General features: G+C 41.9%; 1 pseudogene; it reads right to left on the bottom strand.

The window, feature by feature from the left end:
• Positions 1 to 4586: 4586 nt before the first annotated feature.
• Positions 4587 to 18103, bottom strand: part of LOC149217378 (putative inactive leucine-rich repeat receptor-like protein kinase At3g03770) — a 45478-nt pseudogene continuing 31961 nt past the window's right edge.

The following is an 18103-nucleotide window of genomic DNA, read 5'->3' as shown; positions in this document are numbered from 1 at the left end:
GCACTCCCTCAGAGGGATCTAAAGTAACAACAACCTTGGTACCGTTCTTTTAAAATACCATACTTATCCTTTTGAGATTGATTATGACCTCCATAAAAAATGCTCAATCGATTCCTAGTAAAGCTGGATATAGATTACTGTCATCCATAATCTCAATGACTTCAAAATCTGCCATCATGCTTTCTCCTTCAATGTCTACAACAACGGCCTGCAATCGACCCATCGGGATAATATTCTGCTGATTAGCCATGCACAGATGAATCAATGACCATTGCAGCTTTGGTTGCCCCATCCTCTCCTATGTCTACTTTGGTAAGAAATTCACATCTGATCCCAAGTCTAGAATTACTTGATCCATTTCGAATTCACAAATCTACGCAGTTAATCGCATTTCCCGGCCACTTCTCTTCCTATTTTTTTTGACGTTGTTTACTGCATGTTGTTTAGGTTGTGGCTTCTCTTTACTAGCATAGTTTTTGATTAGTTCTTGCAAACCTTCCACTGCTTTATGGTCCCTTAGGAACTTCATACATGTCTGTAGAAATGACTTCAGAACGGTCGAATTAGGATTCTCCATCGCAGTATCTAGTTTAGGAGTGTTCTTCCTTGGTACTAGTTGTGTCTGCGTCCTTGATGTCGAAGCTCCTGGGTCCATGAAACTCTTCTTCGCCTCCATGAAGGTTTCCTTCTCCTTCTAGAGATCAAAGTTATTACTCTTCTCTCCTGCCTTCCTAACCCATGTACCTACCACAAGCTTTTTACCCTCTGCTCTATCTTCTCGTGTGGCTGCACCACTTCGTGTCACAATATGAACGCTTCAAGCATCTTCACATGGTTTAGATTTCATCATTTGTAAATTCTATGCAGGATGTTGATTCTTCTTTTCTTGCATCTTAGCCATTAAAACAAGGAAATCCTCTATCATGTGGTCAAACTGTCTACAATACTAACAAGGAAGGATGAGTGGGGCTCTGACAATAGTGCACAAAATTTCCAACTTCACCACAGTTATAGCATATAACCTGACCCTGACCTCATCCAACGCCTCCCCCTCGACCATGTCCTCGACCTTGAAATCCTTCGTGGACCGCAGGTGAACCATGATCTTCGTGCGTGCGACCTTCAGATATCATCCTATATGTTGGAGTTTGATCTACCATCAAGTCATAGTTGCGACAATTCCTCTCATCATGTTCCACTGATCGACAAAAATTACAAAATAATTGCTTTGGTAACTGCACATATTTCTACAACAAATAATAGTGATCGATCGGATGCTGGCCTACAACTCAGAAAATACTACACCATACACTCAGTCTGGTACTTGTTCCAGCACTAGGCTCTAGCTTCAAAGGATTGGGACCTCTTCTAGCCAAATAATTAGGATAGACAGGAGACTAATCCTTAAAGTGACCTTCCACTTTACACTTTAGACACCAAGCTTCTGAGCGTATCTTAAACCGAGATTCCTTACCTTTCTTCAAATCTTGCAGTTCCATATGAAACCTTGCTAACTGGGACTGTATCTGCTAAACCCGTATATGAGTATCTTGTACCATTGAAGCTTCTAACTTCATTGCGATTTCTAATGCTTCGGCCTGCATCCCAATTTTTTGCTGCGATAGTGGTAATCTGAAGTGTGGAAATAGTGCAACTATATACCATTCTTTGTGATGTTCATCAGAGATCTAGAATTTGACTTGTCCCATCAAGAATTTTAACCTTTGATCTACATCCCAGGAAGTCTCATTGACTGATTTCTTAATTTATTTTATTTCTATAATGCGTTGTGACTGCGAATTAGGCTTCCTTAATTCTACATTCAATGTGTTCATTATCATAGCTAGTGAAGCAGCTAGATTCATCATACTATACTTGATGTATCATGATAGTGCTCTATCCTACAGCGTTGTGACAAGTTGTTCTTTCATCATATCATCATCATTTATCTATTGTGATTTCCACACAGCTTATTTGACAAACCAAAATTGATCCGGATACTCTGATCCCCGGCCCTTAAAAATAGACATCTTCACTACGTTAGCCATGTTGAATAGTGGTGGTGGAGGTTGAGGTGGAAGTGGAGGTGGAGGTATAGGTGTATGAGGTGGAGGTGAATGTGGAGGTGGAGTGGATGGATGTGGAATCCTAGAAGTGCCTCTAGTTTCGGACTACACTGCATCTCTAGGTGTACTAGGGTTTTTCCTTTCTTCTTCGCTTTCTAATTCACCCAATATTGGACTGTACACACCCTCAATAAAGTTGTCACAGTCTAATCTGAATACTTTCCACTTAGCATAGATCCAATCTGGCTTCCTTTAAACATCAATTTATAAGCATAACACCCTCTTCACATAACAACATCTTAATCTAGAGCTTCAAAGAATTCAGATACTTACCTCATGGCCCTTTTGAAAAATTGATGCTCAACTTCATTGTAGGATATTGTGTGTCAATTGTGAATTCAGTAATAAAGCCTCTGAGAATATTATCGATCAAGTATTCAACAGTCATTGCAACCTTATTTTCAGTCTCCTTAAGTTGCTTAATCAGATCTAGGATCCACACAGTAGGATCTTTGTGTTTCCAACTCGGCTCGTTTACAGCTAGCTTTGAAAGCCACTCATGCAGCTTGTTAGCGAACGATGTGAAAAAGATCTCGTGCAGTTCCATATAGATATACCTCTATAACCACCTTTCTATCAACTAGAGCAGATTTCTTCTTTCTTGTGCTGCAAATTCGTGCAACTTCCAATCTACCCAATATTGGATATCTTTTCTATTCAGTTGCCACATCACACATCCCTTAGATAGATTCGGTCCTGACAACAAAACCATTTGTTGGCTTCAGGGGCTAGCCCCAGGTTTAGAGTTAGTTTTTGCTAACCAACAAAACCATATACTATTGCCCCTTACAGAAATGATCTACGCAGCGTAGACCTCAGTCTCACTGAGGTTAATATTGGGGGATGCTAGAACTAGGTTTCTACATCTAGAGGAGCTATGCAATGTTGTTGTAAGGTTTCTTTCGATTTAGGTCTTAAGCTGGCCTTCGCAAACTGTTAACTTTATTGTTACAATTGTAGAGTGTTTTCTTACTTAACCGTCTTCCGAGTTGTGAGTAACTAATCTAACAAGCATTATTCATCATATAAAATAGTAGTTGAACCTTCGCAATGAAATTACAAAAGGAATATAAAAAAGCGAATCATAGTCAAGGAAAAACACAGAAACTATGCGAACATATAAAAATACATAGATTTGTTCCAAATTATTCCTTATTAATCCAAAGCTTCACTAATACAATTTTTCTGACCCTGTGCACACAGCTGCAGGGCCCTGTGCACATAGCTGTAGACTTACCAAGGTCTTCGCACACACAGCTATAGGAGCCTTCCCTTCCTCCCGAATACAAAAAGATATCCAAAACATATTCATAGCATTACATCCATCACTGCCTTAGACTTGCTAATACATCCCTTTATATATCCTTTACCCTTACAATACCATGGTTTGCAAACCATGGGTGGAGCTCAAAATATTCTAAATAATCCCATCCCATTACAAAATAAGGGGCTTTGATCCACTGCCCCTTTGACTCTTAGAACTCTTCGCTAATCGCATTCTGATCCTCAAAATTCAGAGACTTTACATGAGTTAGACAAAACTTGGACCTAGGCGACCCCTACCAAACAATTTTGTCCCATTTTGGATTATTTTCTTGGAAACAAATAATGGCATTATGTTCACCAATGCACCAAAATTAACCAAGCAATTGTGTACATTAAAATTCAAGATTTCAAAAGTTAACAGAAAAGGGGGATAGAGTGTATTTGCATCCATTGTTAAAGCATTAAGTACAAATTTGAGGGAACCATAAGACGTACCATATCCCTTGTCAGAAGAAGCATCATTACATATGGTGGACTACCCAAGTGCGTGTAAGAGGATATCCCACTGGCTCGTGATATTTGTTAGTTCAAACATTGAAATTTTCGCACAAACCTTCTTCATGTCTTCAACTATGTTGTCATATACAACGCGAAGGATTGTCGAAGTGTCTGGGTGAGTAAATTGGTTTGTGACTTCTAGAATGTTGGTCTTACTCTTACTTATTTATGGAAGCACTTTTCATTGTAGCCATATTACCAGATGTGCTCTGAGTGTTCTATGTCGGGCTGATGGGTGGACTGATCTTTCTTAACAAATTTTCTTTGAGTTTTTGCTTCGTCAACTCTAGCACAGTAACTAGACCTTGGCTTCTCAAATTGTACTGGTTGGTCTGCTTCTGGGCTGGACCATCACTTAGAGGTTTTTTGTTGGTCATACACTTTTGGGTAGTGAGTATGCAATTGAACATGTTTAATATGTGCCCCACACTCGGTGTCTTTGATTGCAACAACTTCTAGATTTTCTTTTGTAGGCACAATCTTCTCCTCAGCCATTACCACATCAGCAAGATGCGTAGCAAGAATTCTCATGGTCTGATTCCATTGTGGGAATGTTTTCTCAAAGTGATGTTCTTGATGATACGAACAATATTGATCTATACCCATGTTTTCAATATTTAATACAACATTGGAGCTTTAAACAGACTTATCCGGTTGATTGTTGCTACTGTCGGAAATTGTAGCCCTTCTAAATAAGTTGAACATAGGAGGCTTGTTACTCAAGGTGGTCTTGCTTGACCGGTGTTTAATTTCTTCCAACTCCTTTGATAGAGTCTTGATGGTATGAATCAAACTCTCAATATCAATAGTTTCTTTCTCTTTCTCCTTGCTTACAAAGGCTTGACACGTTTTACCTGTGCCTTTGGAGTCTTTAGCTGGTTCTTCATCTGTAATGACTCCAATTGTGCGCAAGTCCTTTTCAACCATGATTTCCTCTTCATACTTTTCTGTCAATGTTTGTTTCGCAGTTCTCTTTACAAAATGCATAATGTTGGTCAGTAAGGAAAGAGTGTAATAATTGATAGTAATGGAGTCATGAGATTTAGTGTTTGCTGAGAACTTATTCAAAATATGGTTAAACCTATGATTAAAATATTTCAATTTTTCCTTTCTCTTCATCTTGAGACTGCCCAACTCTTTCAATAACATGGTGGGGGTCTTGTCATCAGCAAATTTCCGAAGGAAAAATTTTCCTAAACCCCCTCTAGTTCTGGATGGAATTCAAAGGAAGACTATGATACCAAATAGCTACTCTACCATCTAAGGTACATGGAAATAGTCTACATGAAACATCATCATAGTGTACCTCAAGTGTTTTCCGATGTAGGTATAAGTGGTCTAGATGGTCCTCTTCCTTCACTACTCTGTCAGGGTCATACTTCATTAGGAGCTTTTCCAGATGCCTTGGCATCTTGTGTAACACACCCGGTAGTGCAAGTGGGCCCTGAGACATCCAATCCAGATATTGGTTTGCCATGTCCCCTATGTTGTCTTCCCCTTCCTCTTCAAAATCTAATTAGTCTTCTTCCTCTTCTTCCTCTCTGCCCAACCCATGGAAAGTATCGTCTGAGAGAATTGTGTTATAACCATCACCACCATTGAATTTTGGAGGTTGTTATAATTTTTTCTGTGTTTTCTTCAGAGTCTGCTAGCTCTTCAAGGGTTGCGAGAAGCAACTCTTCAACTGTTGAAACCATTATCCAAGTTGGGGTGGTTTGGTTCTTCTTCAGAAAATATGGAAGAGTTCTTATTCTAAGTATCAATCCAATAGCTCTCGCAAATTTTCAAGTGATGAGGAGGATGGCTCAAAGTTGTTCAAATGTGAGTTCATAAGGCTATGAAGTCTCAGGCTAAAAATAATTAACAACTCCAGGAAGGCACGCATGGGAATTGTTGGTAATGTTATTTCCTTGACCAGAGGAGGTAAGATTGGGGTTGGTGGTGTTACCAGCCATAAAAGTCTGGCTACTCTCCTTCTATCCCCATAAATGTTAACAGTATGGACCCGTCAAAATTCATGGGATCTCCGCGATATGAAGTCCCAACTAGATCTCATATTGTTTGGTGTAGGAGTCTCATCTGGTATAAAGGACTAGTTTTTGAATCCTTAAATATTTTCCTTGGTTCTAACTATCAGCAAGAGAGAGGGATGCAATGGTGCCTTTGGAAAGCAAGAAGGTGTGTCTGGTGAGTGTTAGGTTATAAATGTGTCAAGGTTCTTCTACTGCGGAGAGGGGAGAAAAGTGAGACTCTAAGTGAGAGGTAGTAGTACCACCCAAGAAGAGACACACATGAACCAAAAGGACCAATCTAACATCCAGTAGAATAGTCCACAACCAAAGAATGAAGAGAGATCTATCTAATATACCACTGAATAGTCCTCAAGGATGGGACAACAATAACATCCATTCCAACACATTTCCAATAACATAAGTACTAAAACAACTAAAATAGTTCAACTATCTTATCACATGTGAAAGCAAACATGAAATAAAAACATCTGTAAAATAGTCTTACAAATATTCATAATCCATGCAATGAATAACACGTTGGCCTTGAAAGTTTTTGTTATTATTTAAAAGTTCCAAGACACATTTTTACAATGTACATCACTAGGTCTCGTAGTGGAGCATTGGAGCCACTCCTTGCTCCTCAAAGAACTAGTTTATCTCTCTAATGCTTTGCGGGAGGAGCCAAGGTGAAAATCCTTTTCCTCATACAATGAGGGAGTACATATAACCAAGGGTGACTCTTTGACTACCCTCATGATTGTTTGAATCCCTATGACTTTTCAACTAAAATGAATCTTTACATTCCATGCGTATCCTTTGGAATTCCACTTTACAATACATTTTGAATATAATATACATGATCCACAATAGTGATGTGGCATATGAACACTTATGACATGATATTACATGACATTACTAACATGAACTGCTTGATGATGTGCAAACACCAAGCCACTATTTTTGTTAAGTGTTGGATGTCTTCTTGAATATGCTTTTATTTTCACCTTTGCATCGCTTAGTGATGAGGAATCTTCAATGATCTCAAGTCTTTAATAGTGGCCACAAACTAGTGTCCCTTTGTTTTCTCTTGATTGATCAAATTGTAAGTTCAACTGCAAGAGAGTCTTTGAGAATGATTCCCTCTTTCTTCATCATATTTCAATGACATGATAGGGTACCTATTTCTGCAATTCACTCATGATAAGATGACATTAGTCTGAAAACACCCTAGCCTAAGATGATGCATTCTGATCCACCAACTAAGCCCGGAACAAGTGACGGGTTAGGAACACGGACTCAGTGACTTCACAGTTGTGTAGTTTAAGTAGGCAAGGGAAATCCCTAAGCCTTGAGACTACGTAGTGTGTAGTTCAGGCTAGGCCTAGGCACAAGATTGTGCATTTTCTAGAGTCAATGGGACAGGTTGTAGGGATGGGCACTTGGAGAGCTCATTGCGTAGTTCTGGTAGTAAAAGAAAGTTGGGCTACTAGGTAACTGCCTAGTTCAATGTCTCATGGGATGAGCTTGAGACTTGAGGTTGTGAAGTTCACAGTTTAGGCCAAGTTGGGGGTCATGGTTCCGCAATTCTGGAGGTGAAGCCTGGGGCTTGGGCATAGAAACTATGCAGTGCAACAGTCCTGGGAGTCAAGAACTTCACATTTCGTAGTGCTAATAAAAAAGAGTCATAGCTAGAGGACTGGGGCCGCATAGTGTGTAACACAAGGGAGGCCTGATGAAGCTAGGTTGCGTGGTCGGGAATTTTTTCCGAAAATGGCTGTGCGGGATCAGTGAGATCGATGTGAACGATGATGAACTTTGAGTGTGATCACACACTTAAAATATTCTTACAACACAACAACATATATCATCCAAACACATGAAAAAATTGTTTCCCTCTATGCGACAACTTTATGAAAAATTACAACAAGTGCGACACCAAATATGTACTTTGCGACGACCGTGATGACACTTGTGTGACAATGCTCAAAAGTTTGGAAATGAGTGTGATGGGTAATTACAAATTTAGAACAAATCATTTGCACAATGATGACCTCTTAGAACCACCAAAACATGCTTATACACATGATGTGATAGCCAACATGTTGAAAGATGAGACTTTGCTCATCTTGCAAAGGGGAACAGAAGACTATGAAAACAAATGAATTGAGTTTTAAAGTTTGAGACAATGACCAACAAGATCAAGGAAGGCTCTAAAATTGGGTATAGGCCAAAATTTGGAGGAGGTTGTAGCAGCTACAACAATTCTATAGGGGTAACTTTTGATGATGAAGTTAGGGCTCTATTATTTTTGTGCTCATTATGAGAAAGTTGGAATTACTTAGTTATGGCTATTAGTAAATTTGTCTCTGGATCTAGTACTTTAAAGTTTGATGATGTTGTTGGTGCCATCATCAGCGAGGAAATGCGATGAAGAATCTCTGGTGAGACATCAGGTAATGATTTGACTACAGAGACTAAGCGAAGAAAAAAGAAGGAGCCCAGGAAATCACAATAAGTCAACAAAAGACAGATCCAAATCTAAATCAAGGATAGTGTGCTAGAAATATGGGAAGAAAGGACACCTAAAAAAATATTGCAAATTTTAGAAAGGAAAATAAGGAGATGGACAGTAGGAGAACAAACATGAAGTGAATGTGATGGGTGATGTGTTGCAATATGCTTTGATTATTTCATTAGAAAATATTATTGATTCCTGGATGGTTGATTTAGGGGCTTCATTCCATGCTACACTTGATAAGAAAAATTTTCATGAATATGTTAAAGGAGATTTTGGACTTGTCCATTTGGGTGATGATAAGCCCTGTAAAATCATTTGAATGGGTAATTTTTTTATACATCAACAAAATCGAAACAAATGGCTATTGAAGGAGGTAAGGTATGTTCCATATTTGAAAAAAAATATAATTTCAATAGGGTAGTTAGGTGGTGAAGGTTGTATAACTACATTCACAGACAAAACCTGGAAGGTCAATAAAGGAGCCCTGGTAATAACAAAAGGAGAAAATGTTGGTACATTGTATTTGTGCAATGGTATTTCTTATTTTGTTAATTATTTTACCTCCACAAGATCATATATGACATTTTGGCATCATAGGATCGGAAACATGAGGGAGAGAGGGATGCATATTCTTTACTCTAGAAATTTGTTGCTAGGTTTGAAGCATGTTGATTTGGATTTATGTTAAAATTGTGTTTACGAAAAACAAAAGAGAGTCAAATTTATTAGTGTTGGGAAGGAAAAGAAGAGAAAAATATTAGAGCTTGTGCATACGAATGTATGGGGACTTTCTCAGGTATCATCTTTCGGTTGGTCTTGGTATTATGTAACTTTTATTGATGATGTAACTAGAAAAACCTGGATTTATTGCATTTGGAATAAATTTGATGTATTTAATACTTTCAAGAAATGGAAATCTTTGGTACAAAATAAGTTGAAGTGTCTCAGATTAGAAAATGGAGGTGAATACTGCAACAAACTGTTTTATAACTATTGTTGAAAGCATGGGATTCGTAGAGAAGAAAGTTCTAGGAACACCACAGGAAAATGGTGTGTCAGAAAGGATGAACAAGACAATCATGGAGCGTGCAAGGTGCATGAGATTGCATCTAGGATTGCCTTTACAATTTTGGGCAGATTTTGCAGATATTGTTTCTTATCTAATAAATAAAGGGCCTTCAAGTTCCTTGGATGGTGATATTCCAGAGGAGGAATGGATAGGTAAAAAGGTAAACTACTCATTTTTAAGGACTTTCCATTGTGAAGCCTTTGTTCACATTAATAAAGAAAATAAAACAACGCTTGAGGCAAAATCAAAGAAATGTACCTTTATTTAATATGGTGTTAATGATTTTGGTTATCTCTTATATGATTATGAAAATCACAAAATCATTAGGAGCAGATATATCATATTCAATGAAAACGCCTTCTATAAGGATCAGATGCAGGGAAAGAAATAGGAAAACGGAAACAAAGAATACACAGTGCTTGATAAGATCACAAAAAAAGTAAATTTAGCTAAAAATCATAACGATCAGCATCCACACCAACAATAGCAATAGGCACCTCAAACACTTGAAAGTGGTGTTAGAAGATATACGAAAATAAGTAGACCCCCTTAACGATACTCTCCTTCATTATATTATGTATTGTTGACTGATTTTGGTGAACTAGAAAGATATGAAGAAGAAATGTAGGTAGAAACCAAGAAGAAGTGGGATGTTGGCTTGTTGGGGTCTAACCCAGGTTTGGAGTTAAGTAGCCAAACAAATCCCTGTACTACTAGCCCTTTTGGTAACATTCCATAGAGCACGGTCTAAGGTCTCACCCGAAGCAGTATGGGAGCATGTTGGAACCAGGTTTCCGCACCCTTGAGATGTCTGAGGGGTTGATTTAGTCCAACTGTGAATACCTTCATGCAAGGTGCTTCATGCACTCTGCTGTCCTGCAAGGCCTTCATGCCCTTGTTATACTTGACTTCGCGCAGCCCTAACTCAGGGCTATGGGGCTTTCGCGCTGCTAGGGTAGCGATCTGCACTGTTTCGTGGATCTTACTTTCTTCTTATAAAAATTAGTTATCTTCACTTACACAAATGCCTTATGTTATATTTACTTGTTTAGCACATTCATATAAGTTCACGCAACAAAATAACAATAAAATTGCAATTCATACCCAATATAGTTAAATGCATAAAACAGAAAATGATACATAGAAATATGGTAAAAATTCTCTTTATTAATGCTTCAATTGGTTATAGACTCAACCTGCCCTGTGCACTCAGCTGCAGGGGTCCGCACACTCAGCTGCGGACTACTAGGCCTCTGCGCATTCAGCTGCAGATCCGTCTCTTACCCTACGACCCAAAGACATGACTTACACTTTGAATCAATGCTTCATAGATTCATTTCTTCATGTCTTCCTTATATCTTTTCTACACTTAGAGCCCCGCTCTGTTTATACAATCCCATGGTCCGCAGACCATGGGTAGATCTTTCAAACCGACATTACATTACAAAAACAATGGCAGACAGCCTTATGACTCTATTACAACTTCACGCTCCATGCCCACAAATCGCGGAGTCTTTAAAATGGACTTAGTCAAAAATTAGGTTTTAAGCCCCAAAACATGCCTTAGGGGGATCCCACACCCAACAAGCCCCCAACACAAACATCGTGACTCACCCTCAAGTCACTCTGTCGGTGCAGAGATCTTCGTGCAGAGACCCTCCAACTCTGCTCGAACGGATGCAAGGTTGGCAGCGCATTGAGTGACTACCTGTTAAATCTCCTGTACTTGTTATTCCGAGACCGCGGTGTCAAAACTACTTCCCTCAATCTGTTCCTGCATCCACTGCATCTACGTGAGCTTGCCTTCAATTGTTGCAGTGATTACGAAGGCCTCGTCGATCCAAGGCTAAACACATGCCTTCAAAATTGCTTCTCTGTGTCGCCCTGCGTCTACTTTCTCCTTGAGCGCTTTAGCTTGTTGCATTTGAGCGAGCCTCTGTGTGATGGCCACCATCTGCATGGTCCCTTTGATGTTGTCATACTGCTATTGTAGCTCACGTGCCTCTATTTCTAGGTGTTTTATGTTTGGGTCCTCCTGTAGATTGGTGAGGACCTCGAACGATTCTTCCAACATTTTGGTGCAGTCCCTGACTGCACTGCTGATCTCCTCCATCCCCAACATAATGGCGCTAATGCGTTGTTCCCATACCTCTAGAGGAGTGGACGGTTGCACCTTCAACTGCAGCTCTGCTATCTGAAGGTTCAGCTCTAGCTGAACCTTGGCCATTTCTTCTCATGCCTTAGGCACTCCTACTACTAATCTCTAGATGTGTGCCTCTATTGGTGCTTCTACTGGGATGGCCAGCTCAGGGACCGTCTGGTAGGCTTCTTCAAGTACCTGCACCATCTACCCATTCTGAGACACGACCTCATCACGGTGTAAGCTCAACTGCTCCATGTCAATCTTCTGCTCACTCAGCACCTGCAACGCGTGGCTCTCCCTTGCCCACAGTTCTGTAGTATTCCCATGCTGTAGAACATAGAGCGTCTCCCATGGGAGCGCAGCCATGTTGATCCCTAGACCTTTCAGTGTACTGATCATAGGCCTGTCAGCCTCACTTGTTATAACCAGTGCCCCTTTTGGCAGCACTATTTTGTTAGTCGTACGAGCACACATCATTTCCTTAACTGCGGCTATTCCTACTGCGAGGCTGGTCGAGAGTGTACCAGCCTGAGGAGTGTGCACTTGCAACTCCTAAATCTATGCTGGGAGGGCCCCCAACACAATCTGATTCTCCTCTGCAAAGTTCTTGAGGGCCTCTTTCGTGACGTCACACACCATCTCCCCTATATCGTGCAGATCCCCCTCAGTAAGGGTGATCGAGTCGATAGACAGTTTTGACGCTTTTACCTTCTTGTGTGACCCCATCTGCTTGCTTGGGCGCTAGCGCTTCAATAGTGTCGACACTGTCTATGGGTACGCGCCGCCCTCCACTACCTCTGTTTCCATCTCTTGTTCCTGCTCAAATGAATGTGACTTCTGGCCCTCGCACTCCTTCTCTGCTACCTTTTGTGTTGCTTCTGCGGCCTTTTTCTATTCTGTTGCTGTCTGCGTAGCATCCTGTGCCTCCTACGCCTATGCTGCTACTGCTTCTTGCCTTCTCTTTTCTACCAACTATGCCATGCACAGTTTGGCCTCCTACTTCTTCTTCTACGCAGCAGACTTTTCCATCGTGGAGATGTCTAGGGTGTGCCATTCCGGTGGCCACGTCTCCAGTACATCAAAGATTACATCATCTGTGGCCATATAAGGCAGCTCCTTCCACTTCTTTGCAGGGTCCTTGCGCGCCCTGAGGTAGATGTGATGAAAGTCCACTTTAAACTCTACAAAACTTTGCAAGTTGTTGTAGACAGTGGGTGATTACCGTGGCTTGCTATTAATCCCCATTTTGATGTTCATCTCCATGAACACCCAAAATATTTTATTATCGCAGATCCGGTTCACATCTCTAGTGGCCCACAGCGAAGCGTACTTCACGGCGTCCAGGAGATCCCTTGCAATTGTGGGGAACTAGCTGTCTTCTGGCAACTCCCCAGCCACCAGCACTATGGACAACAAAAGCCATGCATAGTGGAAGTTTTTCCCTTGTTCCTATGCCTCGCGACAATTTTCCAGGAATTCCTTGCACAAGAACTCAGACCAGTTAAACTGGACCCCCTCTGTGCACTGCTCAGCAAGTGCAACCATCGGCGTGGGCACCTCATCTGCATGACACTTCCACATGAGCTTACCTGCCAGTATCTAGGTTGCAACTTTAACTACTTTGTTTTTTATGTTGGAGATTGCATAGCCCCTCTTTTTCTTCTCCAACTTGTATTTCTTTTTCATGGCCTCCGTGATGGCCAAATCACTACTCTTTCCCTCTGAAATGTCTGCAAGATCCTCTCCTTTACATGGGAATCGAGTAATTTGATGGATTAGGTGGTCTGTGATGGGGATGGGCTCCTCCAGCCACAAAAACCCACCATGCACCACGCAGAGGAGCTGCCTAATGACGAAGATAGTCACTTGGGTGCGGTGGTAATGCGGCACCTAGAGCAAGTTTAACAACCCTACCTTTTCAACTCCACATAACCACTTGCGTGGCTCCAACTCTATGACTCCCGCCACGGTGTTCTGCTTTGGCTTCATGAGCTATGTGGTCTCCAAGTGAGGGAATTTCTCGTGGTCGATGAGATCCCAATCTTCAAACTTCAAGTTCGGCACCCATCCTAGGTGCGTGCCCTCAAAAATGATATCGTCTGGGAGGAGCAGAGTCTTTAGAGAGCTCTTGCTCTCATCGAGGTCCTTGGGCACCTTTGCCTTCCCCTTCCACAAGGGGACATACGTAGGCAGCTTTGTTGGAGGGTGCGTAGCCTCGATTTCTTCCTCCATGCCCTCATCCTTGTCCTCTTCAATTATGAGATCCTCAAGGTCTTGTTCCTCCTCGTCGGTTTCCAGGTTAACCGCTTTCCCTTTTTCCTCCATTGTTAATTTGGTTCGCAGCAGGTTTCGAGGGGATACACGCACCAGAATCATTGGTTGTTCATATTTCTTTTGTCTCGGCGTGCACAGTGATTTAGGGATTTCCACAACAATCTTGGCTTATGCGGCTTCTTCGGCAGTCATCTCTGTGATTTCCCTGGCTTCCTCAGACACTTCCATCTTATTCGTCCAGAAATCTCTCAACCAAGGTGCTCAACCAACGCTCTCCTCAAGGAAAATAGGTCTCGGTTTGAAATACTCAGGGAGCACGACAGCTCAATTCACAAATGACCAACTGTTGTTTGTTGGGAAGCCCTTTGTAATTTATAGCACCTTTTGAATTTAAATTCAATCGTTCCCCCCAAATTCGATTCATTAATGCTCCCTTGGTGGTAGATTTTCCCAAATCTTGCCCATAAAGCGCGTCTTAAATTTCTATTGCCCACTCCATTTGGTCTCAAGTCAAGCATCACATTGTGAATAGTGACTACAATGGTCACTTTCCAGCTAACCTGCACGGCAGCACAACCCCCGTTGCGCGATCGCGGACCTTGTGACACTTTGCTCCCGTGCGCAGCCCCGACATCGTGCAGCTCCCGAGCAAAGTAGTTTATAGTCCCGCACCTCCTTTCAACTACCTGGAGCTCTAAGCATGTACTTCCCACAGCTAGTCAGGTGGTCGCACCACCTGTATAGGGTTACAACCGGTCATCCATCACTTTCCCTAGAACAAATATGCCTTTTGTTTTTATTGCCTGCATCGCGCACTTCATCATCTACATCACGCCACCATGGGTGATCCCTTTAGTAATATATGATCCAATCCAAGGCATCAAGCTGATCAACTCTCGGCGATAGTCCCCAAATTTTTCACTGTAGTCGTGCACACCTTGTTTTATCATCCCGATTTTCTTATCAAGAAAATCCTTCATTATTTCTTCCTCAAGCTTCTTGACTTCTACTTCCACCAGAGCGCTTTTCTCCCTTAAGCACACTCTTTCTTTCATGAGTTCTTGGAGTGTGAGATCACCCTTTTGGATTTCTTCTTCAGGTCCCAAGCGTTCTTCTTCGTTCAGTAGTGCTATCCCTTCTTCCAAAGTTCCGTGAGCCGTCATATCTACCGGCGCTGCTATGCATGGACTAGGCATATTATACTCTATTGGGACGACAATGTTTGCTCCATACTCCAACCTCAGAGGTGTCTATTCCGTCAGTTTCTTCCATGTTGTCCTATAAGCCCATAGAACTGCTGGTATGCACAGGTCCCAATCACTCCACTATGCATTATTTATCTTGTTCAGTGCTTCACACACTAGGCTAAAGGCTTCTACATGGATATCCTTCTACACAGCCATTATTTCCATACACTGTTGTCCCAACTGGAGGGACCGTTCGCACAATTTCCCTGCCCACACATGCGTATTGATCATGTTTCCAAACATGAAGTCCATGTGCATTTGCGCAAGTTTTTTAACATATGCATGTACCCATCAGGACAGGTTCACGCGCAGATCATTCCGTCAAGAATTCTTATCTATTGATCGCATCTGAGGCTTCCTGAAATGCATGCGCATCATTCTCCTGCATTCGCGCCAGTCCTCAAAGCTTCCTTGCTACGTGCCCCACCACCTCGCGGGTGTAGCATGTAGTACCCATTTCAAAGCCTCGAAACGTTGTTGTTCCGACACCTCCCTTTCAAATCTGTTCAAGAAAGTATCTACCTCACTTAACCCATCATAAGTAGCCAGATTCCTTACCTCTATCGATATGCAGCGCAACGATCTCATCATCATGTTACATCTCTGTGTGGTTACCTCGTGTAACCAGTTCTGCTGTCGCTCTATTTCTTCGTCTGAATCCGATGTACAGGAGATTTTGCACTCCCATGAGATTCGTCCATGGTGGGATTTACCCAGTATTTCTCTCGCACGGTTATCTTGTAGATGCAATCCAAGTCATCGTCACTTTCATAGTTGCGCACCGGCTCCGTGTAGCGTGATCCTTCTGTAGGGTCCAAAGGTATGACTAGGCGCAGGGACTTTTTCTCAAAAATCATCTTGCGCTTCTTTAGGTTTATTACTCTGTTCATGTCAGTCGCCCAATCTATTCCTAATAGCGTGGGGTATGGATTGTTGTCATCAACAATCTCTATCACTTCAAAGTCTACTAGCACACTTGCCCCTTTAATATCCACTGCGATTCCCTGCAATCTCTCCATAGGTATTATCTTTTACTGGTTCGCCATTTGTAGCTGGATAGGAGACCATTGCAGCGTAGGCATCCCCATGTGCTCCCATTTCTGTTTTGGCAAAACGTTCGCATCTGATCCTAAGTCCAGAATCACTTGCTCCATCTCATATTCTCCAATCTGTGCGGTCAGCCTCAATTCTCTTCCAGTCCTCGTTGTGTGCTTTCCAATCTTCCAGAATACGCGCATTTCTCCTAGCGCGGTCCCATCGCATCTATTAATGAGTCCCTACGATCCTTTTACAGCCTTACTGTCACGCAGTAGCTTCATGCATGTTTCTAGGAACGTCGTGAGAATTGATGGATCCATTTCTGGATTTGGTCTATCTTTACTTCCTGAAGTGGAGGCATCAACGAAGCTCTTCCTGGCTTCCATGAAGGTTTCCTTAGCACGCTCCAAATCAAACTATGGTTCTTTCATCAGAGCCTTATGAACCCAAGTACTATCTTCAGGCTGCTTGCCTTTATCTTTCCCTATCATAATTCCACTTCGGAGCACAATGTTCACGTTAGGCTCTTCCTCACACAACTCAGACCTCATCATTTGCAGGTTCTAAGTCGGGGGAGGTTGGAGCGCTCCCTTGTCGCGCAACCTAACTATCAGTGTGGGACAATCCTCCATCTCATTATCAAACAAGGTACAATATAAACATGATGGATGTGTTGGATTCATACAATAACAGGCATAATGTCCTAGCCCTCCGCAATTGTAACAAATTAGCTGTCCATGACCTCTTCTAGGTCCTCCTCCACCTCGGCCTCATCCGCGCTCATGAAATCCAGTTCGCACCATTCCTGTGTTCTGGTCAAGGGGCCGCGTTTCGGCCTAGACTCTATAAGTGGGAGTCCTATCCATCATTAGCTCATAGCTTCTACAGGTACGCTCATCATGTCCCACTGATCTACAGAAATTATAGAACAGTTGTTGTGAATTTTGCGTGTAGTTTTGAAACAAATGATAGTTGTCTATAATATGCTTTCTTCCTATTTGACAGATTTCACACCACAAAGTAAGCACCACGCTAGGTCCTACCTGTGCCTCCGGTCTTAACGGCATCGGCCCTCCTCCCGCATGGTAATTCGCGAACACCGTGCAGTGGTCCTTGTCATGTCCTTGACCCTTGCACTTTACACACCATACTTCCTCGTGCACCTCCAAGCAAGTTGTCTTGTCTTGTTTCAGACTCTGCATCTCAAGGCATATGTTTTTCAACTACGCGTGGATCTGCTAAACGCCCAAGTTAGTGTCCTATATCAGGGTCTCATGTAGCCTCATTGCGATCTCCAAGGCCTCTTCCTAAGTCGTTAATCTTTGTTGTGATATCGTGTTCCTCAAATGTGGTGTTAGCAATGCTACAAACCATTCATGGTGCTGTCCATCCATCAAAGTCATATTGGCTTCACAAATTGTACACTTCAGTCTCTTATCCAACTCTGAGGGAGTCTCACCTGGCAGCATTGTGATCTCCTTGAACCCAATGATCGACTGCACCTCTGATCTGGATTTAAATAGGAACACAAAAAAATACAGAGATAACCATATACACAAAGGTGCAGTGGAAATAATACTTCATTTCATTAATGGAAAATACTGAAATATGCTTACAAACAGAAATGGAAATAAACCAACTGGGGCGATGGTAGCTTATCTCTGAGAAGAGATGTGGTGGCTACATGCCTCTGAACTGTGTTACAATGAGGCTCGAAGGCCTATTTATTGTTGAGAAATAATGGAAAACCCTAAACATCCAAAAACCTAACCCTAGATGATGAAACGCCAAACTGTGGGCCCCGTTTGGGTAAATTGGTACATCAATTTCCCGGGTCGTAACTTTCGCATAC

Source organism: Pinus tabuliformis, chromosome 1_1 (genome assembly GCF_031772625.1).
Source record: "Pinus tabuliformis cultivar Carrire ecotype Pingquan chromosome 1_1, CPIR1, whole genome shotgun sequence".
Lineage (NCBI taxonomy): Eukaryota > Viridiplantae > Streptophyta > Pinopsida > Pinales > Pinaceae > Pinus > Pinus tabuliformis.
Note: the sequence above shows the minus strand (reverse complement) of the source record. Positions and strands in the feature narration are given on the sequence as shown.